At 41.8% G+C, this 16,505-nt stretch overlaps 3 pseudogenes; all 3 read right to left on the bottom strand.

Annotated features, from left to right (window-relative positions):
- LOC112604496 overlaps positions 1-16,505 on the bottom strand; it is a 78,154-nt pseudogene that overhangs the window by 707 nt on the left and 60,942 nt on the right.
- LOC112605432 lies at positions 8,800-8,893 on the bottom strand (annotated as a pseudogene).
- On the bottom strand, positions 13,908-14,006 carry LOC112605433 (annotated as a pseudogene).

Here is a 16,505-nt window from a genome sequence, read left to right on the forward strand (position 1 = left end):
TCTCTAGCTATGAAAGTCCTAGAAGGCATCTTCCTCTCATAGAAGGCTGTTTCATATACATTAAAAATCTGTTGTTTAGTGTAGCCACCTTGATCAATAATCTTAGCTAGGTCTTCTGGATAATTTGCTGCAGCTTCTGTATTAACACTTGCTGTTCACCTTGCACTTTTATGTTATGGAGAAAGCTTCTTCATGAAATTTCATGAACCAACCTTCACTAGCTTCCACCTTTTCTTCTGCAGTATCCTTACCTGTCTCAGCTTCACAGAACTGAAGAGAGTTAGGGCCTTGCTAACTCTCTTCCCTTAGGTTAAGGGAATGATGTGGCTCGGTTGATCTATCCAGACCACTAAAACTTTCTCCATATTGGCAACAGCCTTTCTCACTTTCTCACATTCTCACTTTCTTATTTGCGTGTTAATTTCTTTCAAGAACATTTCTCAGACAGTGCAGTGGCTCATGCCTGTAATCCCAGCACTTTGGGAGGCGAAGGTGGGCACATTGCTTGAGCCCGGGAGCTTTTGACCACCCTGAGCAACACGCAGAGGCCCAGCCTCTACAAAAAATTTAAAAATTAGCCAGGCATGGTGGCTCACGTCTGTGGTCCCAACTACTTGGGGTAGGCCAAAGTAGGAAGATGGCTTGAGCTCCAGAGGTCAAGGCTACAGTCAGCCATGATCATGCCACTGCATTCCAGCCTGGGTGACAGAGCAATACCCTGTCTCAAAAAAAAAAAAAAAAAGAAAGAAAAAAGAAAAGAACTTTTCCTTTTCATTCACAACTTGACTGTTTGGCACAAGAGGCTAGCTTTTGGCCTATCTTGGCTTTTAACATGCTTTGAGAAAATGACAACTAACATTAATCTTAGTCATAAAATTAATCATTCCTGGCTTTTGATTTAAAGTGAGAGACATCCAACTCTTTCTTTCAGTTGAATACTCAGAGGCTGTTGTAGGGTTATTAAATAGACTAATTTTAATATTGTTGTCTCACAGGAAGGCTGGAGGAGAGAGAGAGAGAGAGAGAAGGGAGAATAGACAGTTGGTGGGACAATCAGAACACACACAACCTTTATTGACTAAATTCACCATGTTATATGGATGTGGTTTGTGGTGCCCCAAAACAATTAAAATAGTAACATCAAAGATCAGTGATCAAAGCCAGCCATGGTGACATGTGCCTACAGTCCCACCTACTTAGGAGGCTGAGGCAGAAGGATCACTTGAGGCCAAGAGTTTGATGCCTTGGCCTCCCAAAGTGCTGGAATTACAGGCACAAGTCACCATGCCAAGCCTGAAGAGTTTATTTTGTGTTAAATAACTTAAATGTATTATTATAAACCTTCCCACAAATAAAACCTCGGTCCCACATGGTTTCACTGGTAAGTTCTTCCAAACATTTAAGGAAGAAATAATACCAAGCTTACATATATTTTGTAGAAAGAATAATAGTACCCCAAAGATATATACCTCCCAATCCCTGAAAACTGAATATGTTACTTTCCAAGGGGAAAAAGACTTAGCAGATGTGACTACATTAAAGATCCTGAGATGGAAAGAGTATGCTGGATTATCCAGGTGGGCTCAGTGCAATCACAAGGGCCCTTATAAAAGGAGATAAGTGTGTCAGTTAGAGAGTGAGAGAAATTTGAAGATGTTATACTGTCAACTTGGAAGATAGAAGATCTTCAAAGGGATCATGAACCTTGAAATATAGATAGCTTCTAGAAGTAGAAGCTGGAAAAGGCAAGGAAACAGAGTTTCCCTCAGAACCTCCAGAAGGAATACAGCCTGCTAGCCTATTTTGGACTTCTGATCCCCAGAACTGAAAGATAATATATTTGCATTGTTTCAAGCTATTAAGTTTGTGGTAATTTGCTACGGCAGCAATAGGAAACTAATACTGGTGGCGGCAGCAGCCCATCTAGAGTGGCTGCTTCCATGATGGCTGCAGGAGGGAGGCGCTGCCCAGCCTCCCTGGGTGCCGCTGCAGCTGCTCTGGTGCAGTGCCAGACTCCAGCATCTCTGTGGTCTTGAGTGCCCAGGAAGACCTCCCTTCCCCCTGCAGGCTCAGAAGTGGTTGCTCTCATTGCCTGGTTTCTCCTGCTGTCAGTGCCTGCTCCCATCTCGGAGGTGTGGCTGGGACTGCACACTCCATGGAGCTGGCGGGAGCCAGGGACAAACAGGAGCCTCACCCCTTCTGAGTTAGCGAGGCAAGATCTCCCTGGGTGCAGCTGCAGCTGCCCAAGCCTGGTTTCGGACCTGGGCATCTCTGTGCTCTTGGGGGCCCAGGAAGGCACCCCACAGGATCGAAGTGCCTGCTCCCATTGCCTGGCCTCTCCTTGTTCCCAGTACCCACTGCAATTGTGGAGCAAGGTTGGGGCCAAGTCCAGGAACTGTCACAGTCCAGCCAGGTGGACACATGCTTGGGGAAGCCCTGACATGCCAGCCCCCTGCTGCCTCAGTCCCTTCCAGACTTTGGGCACCCATGAGTGCAGGAGGGAAGCTGAGGGGAGGCTGAGGGCAGCTCAGCATTGGCTTGCAGGTGTCCCTTGGCATGAATAGCCTGTGAAACATGAACAGCAGAGGGAGGCAGGCAGGCTCCTGGGCAGAAGGGAGCAGGAACCTGGTGAAGCCCCACCTTTAGGCAGGGGAAGGCCTGAAAGCTGGGGGCTGGGCTGCCAGTCCTGTGTACTGGAGGCAGAACTCATGGCACCTTTTCCTGGGCTCACCCATGGCTGCCCGTGGACCAATCAGCATGCATTTTGCCCCTCTGAAGACCATAAAAACCCCTAGACTCAACAACAGCAGGGCAGATACTGGGAAAACCAGCTGCAGAGAGGAGCTACCTTCTCCAGGGCCTCCTCTCCACTGAGAGCTGCAGACAATGGGATGACCAGCTACAGAGAGGAGCCACCCTCTCTGCTAAGGGCTGAATGTTTGTCAGGACAACCTGCCTGCAGACAGGAGTCACCCACTACAGGTCTCCTCTGAGCTGTTCTAATACTCAATAAAGCTCCTCTTCATCTTGCTCACCTTTCACTTGTCTGTGTACCTCATTCTTCCTGGACACAGGACAATAACTTGGGCAAAGGTGCCACCAACTGCAGAGATTTCTGGCCAGAAAAGCAATACCCCAAAGATCCTGTGACAATACAGTATATATTTTCAAAGAATAAAAAAAGAGAAAACATTTTCTAACTCTTTATATAAAGCTAATATAACCTTGATTTTTCTTCCTTCTTTCTTTCTCTCTCTCTCTCTCTCTCTCTCTCTTTCTTTCTTTCTTTCTTTCTTTCTTTAAGTTTTTTCCATTGCCCAGGCTGGAATGCAGTGGTGTAATCACTGTGCACTGTAGCCTTGACCTCTCGGGCTCAAGCAAGCCTCCCACCTCAGCCTCCTGACTAACTTGGACCACAGGCGTGCACCATCATGCCTGGCTAATTTGTTTTTAAATTTTTCTTGATTTAGCGATGGGGTCTTGCTATGTTGCCCAAGCTGCTCTCAAGCTCCTGGGCTCAAGCAATCCTCCCCGCTCAGCCTCCCAAAATACTGGGATTACAGGCATGAACCACCATGCTCAGCCAAGAGCTGGATTTTACATAATATAATGCCAAATGGTTCCAATTTGATCTATTTTTTGAAACGAAATAGTTTTTTACTTTTCAGTTTGTAAATTTTCAAACATACGTAAAAGTAGATAAAATAGTATAATAAACCCATGACTTAGGTTTAACAGTGGCTACTATTTTGCTGATTTTGCTTTATCTATTTACACCTCCCTCCCCCACTTTTTGTCTCCTTTTGCTGATGTACTTTATTTTTATTTTTTTATTTTTTTAAGACAGAGTCTCACTCTGTTGCTCAGGCTGAAGTGCAGTGGTGCGATCTTTGCTCACTGCAACCTCTGTCTCTTGGATTTAATCAATTCATGTGCTTCAGCCTCCCAAGTAGCTGGGATTACAGGCATGGGCCACCACATCCAGCTAATTTTTGTATTTTCAGTAGAGATGGGGTTTTGCCATGTTGGCCAAGCTGGTCTTGAACTCCTGGCTTCAAGTGATCATCCTGCCTTGACCTCCCAAAATGTTGATGTTACAGGCATGAGCCCTAGCACCTGGCCTTGCTGATGTACCTTAAAGCAAACCTCAGACATGCCATTTCAGCCACAAATACTTCCAATATGCATCTCTAATGCAAAAGGACTTTTTTCATAGAAACTTTTGAAATCTTCAAAAGTGATGTTTAAATGTGTCTGAATGATTCATCAATAAGTGTTTTAAAAAAGAAGAAAATAGGCCAGGTGTAGTGGCTCACACCTGTAATCCCAGCACTTTCGGAGGCCAAGGCAGGTGGATCACCTGAAGTCAGAAGTTCAAAACCAGCCTGGCCGGCTGGTGAAACCTCATCTCTACAAAAATACAAAAATTAGCTGGGCGTGGTGGCGGGCACCTGCAATCTCAGCTACTCGGGAGGCAGATGTTGCAGTGAGCTGAGATTGCACCACTTCACTCCAGCCTGGGTGAGAGAGCGAGACTCCATCTCAAAAAAAAAAAAAAAAGTAAATGTGGAGAAAGTCAGTTGGTCAATCCAGTTGAAAGGTATACAGGTGTTCCTTTGCACTATTCATGTAATTTTTCTACAGAAATTTTTCAATGAAAAATTGGTTATTCAACAAGTGTTTTCCTTTAGCACTTTCAGTTCATCAGTACCTAGTTAGCAATTCTTTTTTATTTTTATTTTTTTGAGACTGAGTTTCGCTCTTGTTCCCCAGCCTGGAGTGTAATGGCAGGATCTTGGTTCACTGCAATTCTGCCTCCCAGGTTCAAGCGATTCTCCTGCCTTAGCCTCCCCAGTAGCTACAAGTGTGTGCCACCACGCCCAGCTAATTTTGTATTTTTAGAAGCGATGGGGTTTCATCATGTTGACCAGGCTGCTCTTGAGCTCCTGACCTCAAGTGGTCTGCCCGCCTCAGCCTCCCAAAGTGCTGTGTACAGGCGTGAGCCACCGCACCTGGCCAGCAATTCTTTACATAAATAATCACAATTTTTTATAATTGGTTTTTTGTTGTTGTCTTTGATGGAGTCTCGCTCTCTCACCCAGGCTAGAGTGCAGTGTTGCAATCTTGGCTCACCATAACCTCTGCCTCCCAGGTTCAAGTGATTCTCCAGCCTCAGCCTCCCGAGTAGCTGGGACTACAGGCATCCGCAACCACGCCCAGCTATTTTTTTTTTTTTTTTTTTTTAAGTAGAGATGAGGTTTCACCAAGTTGGCCAGGCGGGTTTAGAACTCCTTACCTCAAGTGATCCACCCGCCTCAACCTACCAAAGTCCTAGGATTACAGGCATGAGCCGCCGCACCCGGCTTCAAATTAGTTTTGAAAATATAACTGATGTGAGCTCTGCCTCTTGAGTGCTGGCATGAGCCTTGAAGGAAATGTATTATAAGGATTCAAATGTGTCTTGTGGAATCCCACGGCAGAAGTCCTCAGAAAGAGCATGAGATAAGAAAATGGTTATCAACTAGGATCCCAGGAAGTGCCTTCTCATATCCTGCCCCTGCTTCTCTGGTCTCATTTCTCTGCCTTGCAACTGTCTCTACTTTTCAATTCATACATCAGGTTACAGCTGTATCTCAGCTTTGAAGTTTTAAAATTTCTTTCACTCAGGAGAATAGCTCAGTCTGAATAAGAATATTATGGTCCCAGTTTCAAATTCCTGGTAGAAAGAATCTGATGTCCCAGTTTGGGTCAGATGTCCACACGTGGTCTGATTATCTGTGACCAAGGAATGATGTCATATAGTAGCGATATGGTTGTCTGCAGCCTCTTTAAGGAGGAGGAAGCAAGCTAGGTCTTTGTGAGATAAGCCAACACCCAAAAAGGAGCTAATACAGTTGTTGAGTGGAAACACAAAAGAGTCATGTATAATGCAATTCCATTTCTGTAAAACAAATCAAAACAAAGCTCTATCTATATACAAATATGTCTATTGCTAATATATATATTAGAAGAGTCTGGAAAGACTTGTAAACAGGAATATATATATTAATATATATTTTTAAAGTTTTCATCATGAAATAATTTTAGACTTACAAATGAATAGCAAAAATAGTACAAAGAATTCTTGTATACTCTTCACCCAACTTCCTCAAATGTTTAATCTTACATAATTGAGTAAAATGATCAAAATCAAGAAAATAACACTAGTAAATGCCACTAATTCATCTATGAACTGCATATAAATTTTGTCAACTGTCCTTATGTGCCCCTTTTCCTGGATCAGGATGCTATTAAAGATCACACAATGCATTTATTTATCTTCTTACTCTTTAATCTGGGATAGTTTCTTAATCTTTCTTTATCTTTTCTGACCTTCACAATTCTGAAGAGTGTGTGCCAATAGTTTTGTAGAGTGTCCTTCACTTTGGGTTTGTCTGATGTTTCTTTTTGATTAAAATCAGGTTATGTATGTTGGCCTCATTGCTGCAATATTAACTTGGATACTTGATTAAGATAGCATCTGCCAGACTTCTCTACCGTAACATTATTTTTCCCTTTGTCATTTAATTAATGTCTTCTGCGGAGATACTGTGACACTATATAAAAAATCCCATTTCTCCTTTTAGCCCACTAGTTTTAGCATTTGTGAATGAGTCTCGCCTGAAACAATTTTTACTCTAGTGTCTGGCAAATGGTAATTTTGTTTCCATCACTTCTTCATCATTTATTACTTGGAATTCTACTGTAAAGAAGAACTTCCTCCACTCCCCCAATGATTTATTTATTCACTTGTTATCACTCTGGACATATGGATATTTGTTTTATTCCATGAGTTACAACCTATTACTATCATTATTTATTTTGTTGCTTAAATTGTCCCTGATTTGTCTTGGGATCTGCTTCAAGTTGGCTCCTATGTTTTTTTAACATGCCCCATCATTTTTTCAGTATTTACTTTTTGGCATCATGACATGTTCCAGGCAGATCTTGGTTTTTCTCTATTCCAGTCCTGGAACCAGACATTTCTTCCAAAATTCTGGTTTTTCTTTTCTTTTCTTCTCTTTTTCGAGATAGAGTCTTGCTCTGCTGCACAGGCTAGAGTTCAGTGACGAGATCTGGGCTCACTACAACCTCCACCTCCCGGGATGAAGCGATTCTTGTGCCTCAGCCTCCAAAGTAGCTGGGACTAAAGATGTGCGCAACCACAACCGGCTATTGTCTGGTATTTTTAGTAGAGATGAGGTTTTGCCATGTTGCCAAGACTGGTCTCGAACTCCGGAGCTCAAGTGATCCTCCCACCTTGACCTCCCAAAATGCTAGGATTATAGGTGTGAGCCAATGACCCTGGCTGTCCTGATTTATTTCCTTTTCTCTTTTTTCTTTTGTAAAATTGCATATATAAAACAAGATCTGGCATCAAGCATGTTCATTGCTACTGATACTCCAATACCTGGAGGTAGGTAATATTTTTATCTGCATTTCATAGAAAAAAAATGTGAGGCATGAAGAGGTTAATGCGGCTATTAGGTGCTAGAGCCAATATTTGGACCCAAGCAGTCTGACTCGAGAATTCATGTTTTTGTTTTTGTTTCTTCAAGACAGAGTCTCCCTCTGTCGCCCAGGCTGGAGTGCAATGGCATGACCTCGGCTCACTGCAACCTCCGACTCCCAGGTTCAAATGATTCTCCCTGCCTCAGCCTCCCGAGTAGCTGGGATTACAGGTGTGCACCAACACGCCCAGCTAAATTTTGTATTTTTAGTAAAGACAGAGTTTCACCATGTTGGCCAGGCTTGTCTTGAACTCCTGACCTCAGGTGATCTGCCCGCCTTGCCCTCCCAAATTGCTGGGATTACAGGTGTGAGTCAACATGCCCAGCCTCTTAAAAGCTTTTTAGTAACTGAGAGAAGTAGAAAAATCATGGTGTCCACATTACATGTGGTCACTACTTGACCTGGCACTTTATATGTGACAGACACTGTGTGGAGTGAGCTATTACCAGCAATCTGTTCATGCTACCCTCCAGTAGGCACAGCACACAGGCTATGTTCCAACTAGGCCATAGGTCTCCTCAAGAGCTAAATACTACATATGACATTTGTTGAATCATTTTACTGTCCACAAGATAAGATATAATCAGAGGTATCATTCATCTGGAAAATCTCTGAGCTTCTTACCTATAGGTGGTGATTAAATGTGTAAACAAGCTGTTTTTCCTAGTCCCAAATTCACCCGATTATAATTAAGGAAATTCGTTTCAGTTGCAATATTCACTGCTATAGCATATTGGTGGCTTTTTCTGAATCAGTGTTAGCCCACATTTGCTTATAAAAATTTTCAGGTTTCCATTTTAGTGGTATTGCTTCAGGAAAAAAATCCAGAAAATTCTGATGCCAGCTATTCTACACAGTTCCATCTACTGAAAAATATAAAGTGGATCAAAGTTTATATATTACAAAATCTTAATGCACGGAAAGCTTGAATATTTCTTGTTTTTCGTAACATCCAATTTAACACACATAAGCCAAAGATTCCAAGTATAGAAAGGTAGGAAAAAGAGAACAGGAAGGGCAGACGGGGCTGTGGCAACTACAGTTTTGGGCAGTTTGGTAACACCGCTTCTTCTGCTGCTGCTTTAATAAGGTATATTTGACAAACTTGAACTGTATATATTTAAGGTCTACAACTTGATGTTTTGATACATGTGTGCATTGTGGAATAATCACCACAATCAAGCTAATTAACCATCACCTGACATAGTTATGTTTTTGTGTGTGTACGTGATGAGAACACTTCAGATAAAATATATGGACTGCTTTGCAAATTTTCATGACATCCTTGTGCAAGGGCCTTGCTAATCTTCTCTGCATTGTTCCTATTTTATTTATTTATTTATTTTTAATTTTATTTTATTTTTGAGACAAGGTCTTGCTTTGTCGCCCAGGCTGGAGTGCAGTGGCATGATCTTGGCTCATTGCAAGCTCTTCCTCCTGGGTTCAAGCGATTCTCCTGCCTCGGTCTCCTGAGTAGCTGGGATCACACGCACGCACCACGATGCCCAGCTAATTTTTGTATTTTTAGTAGAGACGGGGTTTTGCCATGTTGGCCAGGCTAGTCTTGAACTCCTGACCTCAGGTGGTCCGCCTGCCTCGGCCTCCCAAAGTGCTGGGATTACAGGCGTGAGCCGTGGCGCCCAGCCTAGAATTCATGTTCTTGACCACTATGCGTATCTTATTAATAAAACCAAGGAAGCTAGCACAGTATAAACCAATCTTACCCATATATAAATGCAGTTTTCTAACTAGAGATATTAAATAATTAAATGTAATACATAAGCAGGAAGTGCATAAAAAAGAATTAAATGTAAAATCTCAAATAATAAAAACAAGGAGAAACTATAAGTGAATATTCAGTCAATCTCAGGCTGAGAGAAAACTCTGTGAGAATACAGCTGTGCACTCCCCAGCTGCATCACTCACTTTAGCATATGCCCCCGACTTTAGCTGTGGCAGGAACCAGTTAAAAAAGGAAGTTGGCACTGTGTGCATTTTTTTCTCAGGAATCACTCCTGGCTTGTCTGTTTGAACTCTCTTTGCATTGCCTTCTCTGTCAGAACGATTAACTTTGAATTAGAGCTTTCTCTTTTTATTTATTTATTGCCCTGTCTGAATTTGGCATCCTGACCCTGGACTATTGGTCTCGGCATTACTGACCCAGAAACTCCATAGGAAACTGACCTGGTAATGATTCTCTTGGCCCCATTCACCACAGCCTCAGGCCCACTTCCAGCCCAGGGACTCAGGGCCCCCCATCTGCCTGAGGCGGGAGTATGTGGTCAAAAAAAGAATAGAAAACACACATCCAAGCAAACATAGGAAAAGATGGACAGGCTTGACTAAACGGTAAAGTGTAAAATGATTATTCTTCAAGATAACATACAATTCTATGATTCTATACACACATATGTCCATGCATGCATATGATAATTGACTTCTCAACTGCTAGTACTATTTGCTCAATACTACTCATTTTTCCATAAATTTATGTTTTGAAAAATGTCAAACTTACAGGAAACTTTAAATAATAGTACAATGAGGCAAGGTGCAGTTGTTCACACCTGTAATCCCAGCACTTTAGGAGGCCCAGGTGGGAGGATAACTTGAGCTCAGGTGTTTGAGACTAGCCTAGACAACATAAGGAGACTGTCTCTACAAAAAATACAAAAATTAGCTGGGTGTGGTGGCAAATACCTACAGTCCCAGGTACTTGGGAGGCTGAGGGGGGAGGATTGCTTGAGCCCAGGAGGTTGAGGCTGCAGTGAGCCATCATTGTGCCACTGCACTCTAGCCTGGGTGACTGCAAGACCCTGTCTCAAAAAAAAATAAAAATTAAATAAAATAAAAATTAAAAAGAAGAAGAAGAAAAATAAATAGTACAATGGACACCTTTACATTCTTTACCAAGATTCAGCAATCAAGAATTGACTTTTCCCATCGGATTTTAATATTTATTGTTTCTTCCCAAAAATTCATATGTATTTTGCATCTTGTCACAGGCCATATTTCAGGGGTGCCATAACCACTCCTAGTTTGGTGTTTTTTTAGAAAGACTCAGAAGGCTCAATATCAGGTTATATTCATGGCTAAGACTTACTACAGCAAAAAGTAGACAGCAAAAATTGCAGAAAGAAGATAGGCATTGGGTAAAATCCAGAGAGGTCAGATACACACTTTCAAGTTTTTTCCAACCAGAGCCACACAAGACATACTTTCCTTCTAGCAGAATCTCTCTACCCAGTGCAAGTCTCAGGGCCCAAGGCTTTTATGGAGGTCTGGTCATATGGGTACATTCTGCTACATGACCATCCTTGACAACTGAAACTCAGGGCTCTAATAATGGAACCTGGCATGCATGATCAGTCTTGATGTCTGCGCAAAGCAATTCTGACAAGCTAGTAGGACATGGTTCATTGCTTTAGGTGCATACAACAAAATCATCAACATTAGCATAAAGAGCCTTCCAAGGGCCACATACCTAGGGTTGACCAACAGTCAATCATGGGTCCAAGTTTCCTTGGAGATATGCAAGGACAGAGCAACCAGAATTGCTGTGTAAACCTCTCATATGATACCTTTGGTTTGTTACATTCCTGCCATTTGAATTGCCTTTTCCAGAAGCCTAGTTCAAATTCTACATTCTCTCCAGCATCTGCCCAAGGCCCTTCCTGGAGAAGCTACTTCCTAAACATATGCTCAGTGAAGTAACCTTGAGTGATGTCTTCACAGACCTATTCAACCCAGGGATCTCTTCCTTTTCAGTGAATTTCCCCTTATTTTATAATTAGTCATATAATGCCTAGGAATAGCTCTTGTGTTATTATCTGATATTGTCATTTAATTTTTCAAGTTTATATTTTCTCCTTAACCACAGGCTAAACAACAATCATCTTTTAGGTCACTTTGTATATATTTTGCTGCTCCTAGAACAAAATATAACACTTAATAAATACTTATTGATGCTAATTGATAACTGGTTCAAAAACTACCCTCCTACAACTTAGTCTTTAATATATAAATAATAAAGAGCTGGGCACGGTGCCTCACACCTGTAATCCCAGCACTTTGGGAGGCTGAGGCGGGAGGATTGCTTGAGGCCAGTAATTTGAGACCTGCCTGGGCAACACGGTGAAACCCTGTCTCTACTAAAAATACAACAATTAGCCGAGCATGGTGGTGGGTGCCTATAATCCCAGCTACTTGAGGGACTGAGGCAGGAGGATCACTTGAGCCTTGGAAGTCGAGGCTGCAGTAAGCTGAGATTATGCCACTGCACTCCAGCCTGGGTAATGAAGTGAGACTCAGTCTCAAAAAACAAAACAAAACAAAAAAAGGGATAAAGAAAATGAGGCTGTTTTAACCCAGCTAACATCTAGGTTTGACCATTGGGTGAAAGGAGTCATTGCAACAGTGGTGGTCTACTAAGTTGATTTATTGCTGCAAGAGAAGCCTGTACATCAGGTACTTCTCCATGCTCAAGTCCCTTGCTTGGGCAGTTCTACAAGCCATCAGGAGAGTGCTTGTAACTAATTAGAATGATGCCTCTCAATCTGTAGCATGCACTGGGAGCACCTGGAGGGCTTGTAGGACACAGATTTCTGGCCCAGCTCCCAGAGTTTCTGATTCAGAAGGTCTGGGGTGGGGCCAAATAACTTGCATTTTTAACAAGCTCCCAGGTGATACTGATTCTGCTGATCCCATACCATACTTTGAGTCGCAAGGTCCTAGTATATCATTCACACACACTCAACAGTGTATGTTTTCAGTACTCTAAGTGCAATTCTTAGCGATCGGCTAGGCCGTAGTAGAATTTTGACTTTATCACACACTGTTCCACCTTTATATGTCTTGTCTACTTACACACAGCCACTATTTTTCATCTAAGAATAGTAATTTTTTTTTTTTTTTTTTTTTGCTATAATGGCACTCCTCTTCAGAATATATTCAATGATGGAATTTCATGCCAGAAAATTGTTGTGTATCAATTATTATAAGAGTTTCTGTTATAAAGAATTAAAATTGCAAAGGATACCATCTGTCCATTTTAAAATCCACACTGCTATAAATTAGTCATCATAATGTAATGGTCAAGTATCATACCACAATTTACTATTGTCTGATAGTGTTCTTGAAACTTGTTCTCTTTGTTCCTCTTTGAAGCTTTTTTTTTTTTTTTTTTGAGACAGATTTCGCTCTTTTGCCCAGGCTGAGAGTTAAGTGGTGTGATCTTGGCTCGCCTGCAACCTCCACCCCCTGGGTTCAAGAGATTCTTCTGCCTGCAATCATGCCCATCTAATTTTTGTATTTTTGGTAGAGATAGCGTTTCGCCATGTTGGCCAGACTGGTCTTGAATTCCTGACCTCAGGTGATCTGCCCGCCTTGGCCTCCCAAATTGCTGGGATTACAGTTGTGAGCCACCATGCCCAGCCTCTTAAAAGCTTTTTAATAACTGAGAGAAATGGAAAAATCATGGTGTCCACATTACATGTGGTCACTACTTGACCTGGCACTTTATATGTGACAGACACTGTGTGGAGTGAGCTATTACCAGCAATCTGTTCATGCTACCCTCCAGTAGGCACAGCACACAGGCTATGTTCCAACTAGGCCATAGGTCTCCTCAAGAGCTAAACACTACATATGGCATTTGTTGAATCATTTTACTGTCCCCAAGACAGAGATATATTTATCAGGGGCATCATTCACCTGGAAAATCTCTGAGCTTCTTACCTATAGGTGGTGATTAAATGTGTAAACAAGCTGCTTTTCCTAGTCCCAAATTCACCCAATTATAATTAAGGAAATTCATTTTGGTTGCAATATTCACTACTATAGCATATTGGCGGCTTTTTCTGAATCAATGTTAGCCTACATTTGCTTATAAAAATCTTCAGGTTTCCATTTTAGTGGTATTGCTTGAGGAAAAAAATCCAGAAAATTCTGATGCCAGCTTTTCTACACAGTTCCATCTACTGAAAAATATAAAGTGGATCAAAGTTTATAAACTACTAAGTCTTAATGCATAGAAGCTTGAATATTTCTTGTTTTTCATAACATCCAATTTAACACACATAAGCGAAAGATCCCAAGTATAGAAAGGCAGGAAAAAGAGAACAGGAAGGGCAAACGGGGCTGTGGCAACTATAGTATTGGGCAGTTTGGTAACACCGCTTCTTCTGCTGCTGCTTTAATAAGGTATAATTGACAAATTTGAATTGTATATATTTAAGGTGTACAACTTGATGTTTTGATACATGTGTGCATTGTGGAATAATCACCACAATCAAGCTAATTAACCATCACCTGACATAGTTATGTTTTTGTGTGTGTACGTGATGAGAACACTTCAGATAAAATATATGGACTGCTTTGCAAATTTTCATGACATCCTTGTGCAAGGGCCTTGCTAATCGTCTCTGCATTGTTCCTATTTTATTTGTTTATTTCAGACAAGGTCTCACTTTGTCACCCAGCCTGGAGTGCAGTAGTGCAATCTTGGCTCACTGCAACCTCTTCCTCCTGGGTTCAAGTGATTCTCCTGCCTCAGTCTCCCGAGTAGCTGGGATAACAGGTGCACACCACCACACCCAGCTAATTTTTGTATTTTTAGTAGAAACGGGGTTTCACCATGTTGGCCAGGCTGGTCTCAAACTCCTGACCTCAGGTGATCTACCCGCCTCAGCCTCCCACAGTGCCGGGATTACAGTCATGAGCCACCACATCCGGCCTGTTCCAATTTTAGTATATGTGCTTCCAAAGCAAACACCTTACCCTTCTTCTCACAACAGTACTCCCCAACCCACAAAACATAAGGTCAGCAACCCAGATTTAGACCGAACCTCAACTTCCTGGCCAGAGGAATTATCCAAGGATTATTATTAGGGCAGGTGACACAAGTTGAGAAAATCCAAGTTCTTCCCCAGCAGGTACTCGAGGGGCCCTTTGGCTCTGGGGTCACAGAGCTAGATGAAGTGAAGCCAGAGGGGCTTGCACACCTCATGAAAAGGCCTAGCAGAAATAGAAGAGAATGAGGCCAAAACCCAGAGAAATAGACCTGTGAGGATATACACACAAAGCAGAGGGACAGAGAAAAAGAGAATGAGAAGACCTTTCAATGTCCTTGAGTCCCGGGGTTCAGAGTAGCTATGGTCAGGGCCTTCCCTATTCTCCCCAGGAACATGAACCACTAAATGTTGTTTTTGCTTAAATTATTTTGAGTAAAATTTCTGCTCCTTGACTAATAGTAAGGCATATTACATTTTATCTATTTCTGAGTAATGGCAACTATTTTTAAAATCAATCTTACTCCCACACCTAGGAGGGAAAAAAATACTGTCAGATATGAAATTAGGTTTAAACATTAATAGCTAAAGGTGTCTGAGATTTTTGTCTGGAATTCGCTAGTAAAAATGCTATTTTGAAGTGTATGTGTGTAAATTAATCCACACCCTGGGGACAATTGTTTAACATTTTTAACACCCAGGTCAGGAGTCTACACCTGAGGCGGAGTGAATAACTAGACATCTAAGGGCCTTAATCTGTTGGCCACCCTCCAAAGGAGGCAGGTGTAGAACTTTAGATATCTCACTTTCTGAACCTGCACCATAAGCGATGTTGCATTTTTTCATAGTGAAATGAGCAGTATTCAAGATATACTGCCAGATGCCTAGCAGCCTTTTTTTTTTTTTTTTTTGAGATAGAGCCTTGCTCTGTCATCCAGGCTGGAGTGCAGTGGTGCGATCTTGGCTCACTGCAACCTCCGCCTCCTGGGTTCAAGCGATTCTTGTGCCTCAGCCTCCTGAGTAGCTGAGATTACAGGCACACACCACCATGCCCAGCTAATTTTTATATTTTAGTAGAGACGGGGTTTCACTATGTTGGGCAGACTGGTCTCAAACTCATGACAAGTGATCCGCCCGTCTCGGCCTCCTAAAGTGCTGGGATTACAGGCATGACCCACCACACCTGGCCTAACAGCCTTTTAAGTAGCATCAAGGTCTAGAACTTGTTTACTTCCATGTTACCCTTCCTAATACTGGATTCTTTCACCTGAAGTGACTGGAAGGTTAGCTTGTCTTCTGTGAGAATAAAGTTGCTTTGACATCCAAGTGAATCTTCCATGCAAGGTATTTGTTAGAGTGCCAAGAAACGGGTATGGACTTCACTGACTTTATAGGAATCATTTGTACGACTGCTTTCTTTTGGCCTGTTTGTTAATACTGGTGTGTGGAAAATTTAGATCTGAGATTAGTTTTCATTATAATAAATCATAATAACAATGTTGTAGAAGAGGAAGCATGACTCCCTCCTATCTCCAATCTCTGAAAGTATTTTTACTATAGGAAATGGACAGTCCCTGAATGGACAAATTGGCTTAGGTCAAGTCTTAAGGGTGAGAGAAGCTGCTCAATGACCTCTTATGACCTAGATTCTCAAACACTCCCTGGGTTTTCATCCAGTCTGGTTTCCTACTCTTCCTTCTAGACTGACCCTTCTATGAGCTCTTCTTCTTGGTTCTAATCCAGTTTAGTTCCTGGTATTAGAGGCCATGTTTGCTTGCAGCCCACCTCTGGTTTTAGACTTAGGCCAACTCACACCCACATTTGAATGCCACATAGCTCTATTCCTCCCCTATACTCCTAGGCCTGTTTCATTTTGCTTAAAGAAAGTGTTTATTTCTCATTTGCATGTGCAAAGTCTTTATTATTGTACATATTACTTGCAACTATCTGTCCGAAATTAGAGTATCTTGTACTTTAACATAAAGACAGAATGACAGAATTTTTTAAAGAGAGTAAAAGCACATTCCACGTATGTAAGTGAAGTTTTAAAAAGTCTTTAATTCAAAATAACATTTCACCATGTAATTTCTTAAGTTTCAGCCATAGGTATGTGTTCTTGAAGTACAGACCCTTCTTTTTTTTTTTTTTTTTGAGAGGGAGTTTTGCTCT

The sequence above is a fragment of the Theropithecus gelada genome, chromosome 13 (assembly GCF_003255815.1).
Source record: "Theropithecus gelada isolate Dixy chromosome 13, Tgel_1.0, whole genome shotgun sequence".
Lineage (NCBI taxonomy): Eukaryota > Metazoa > Chordata > Mammalia > Primates > Cercopithecidae > Theropithecus > Theropithecus gelada.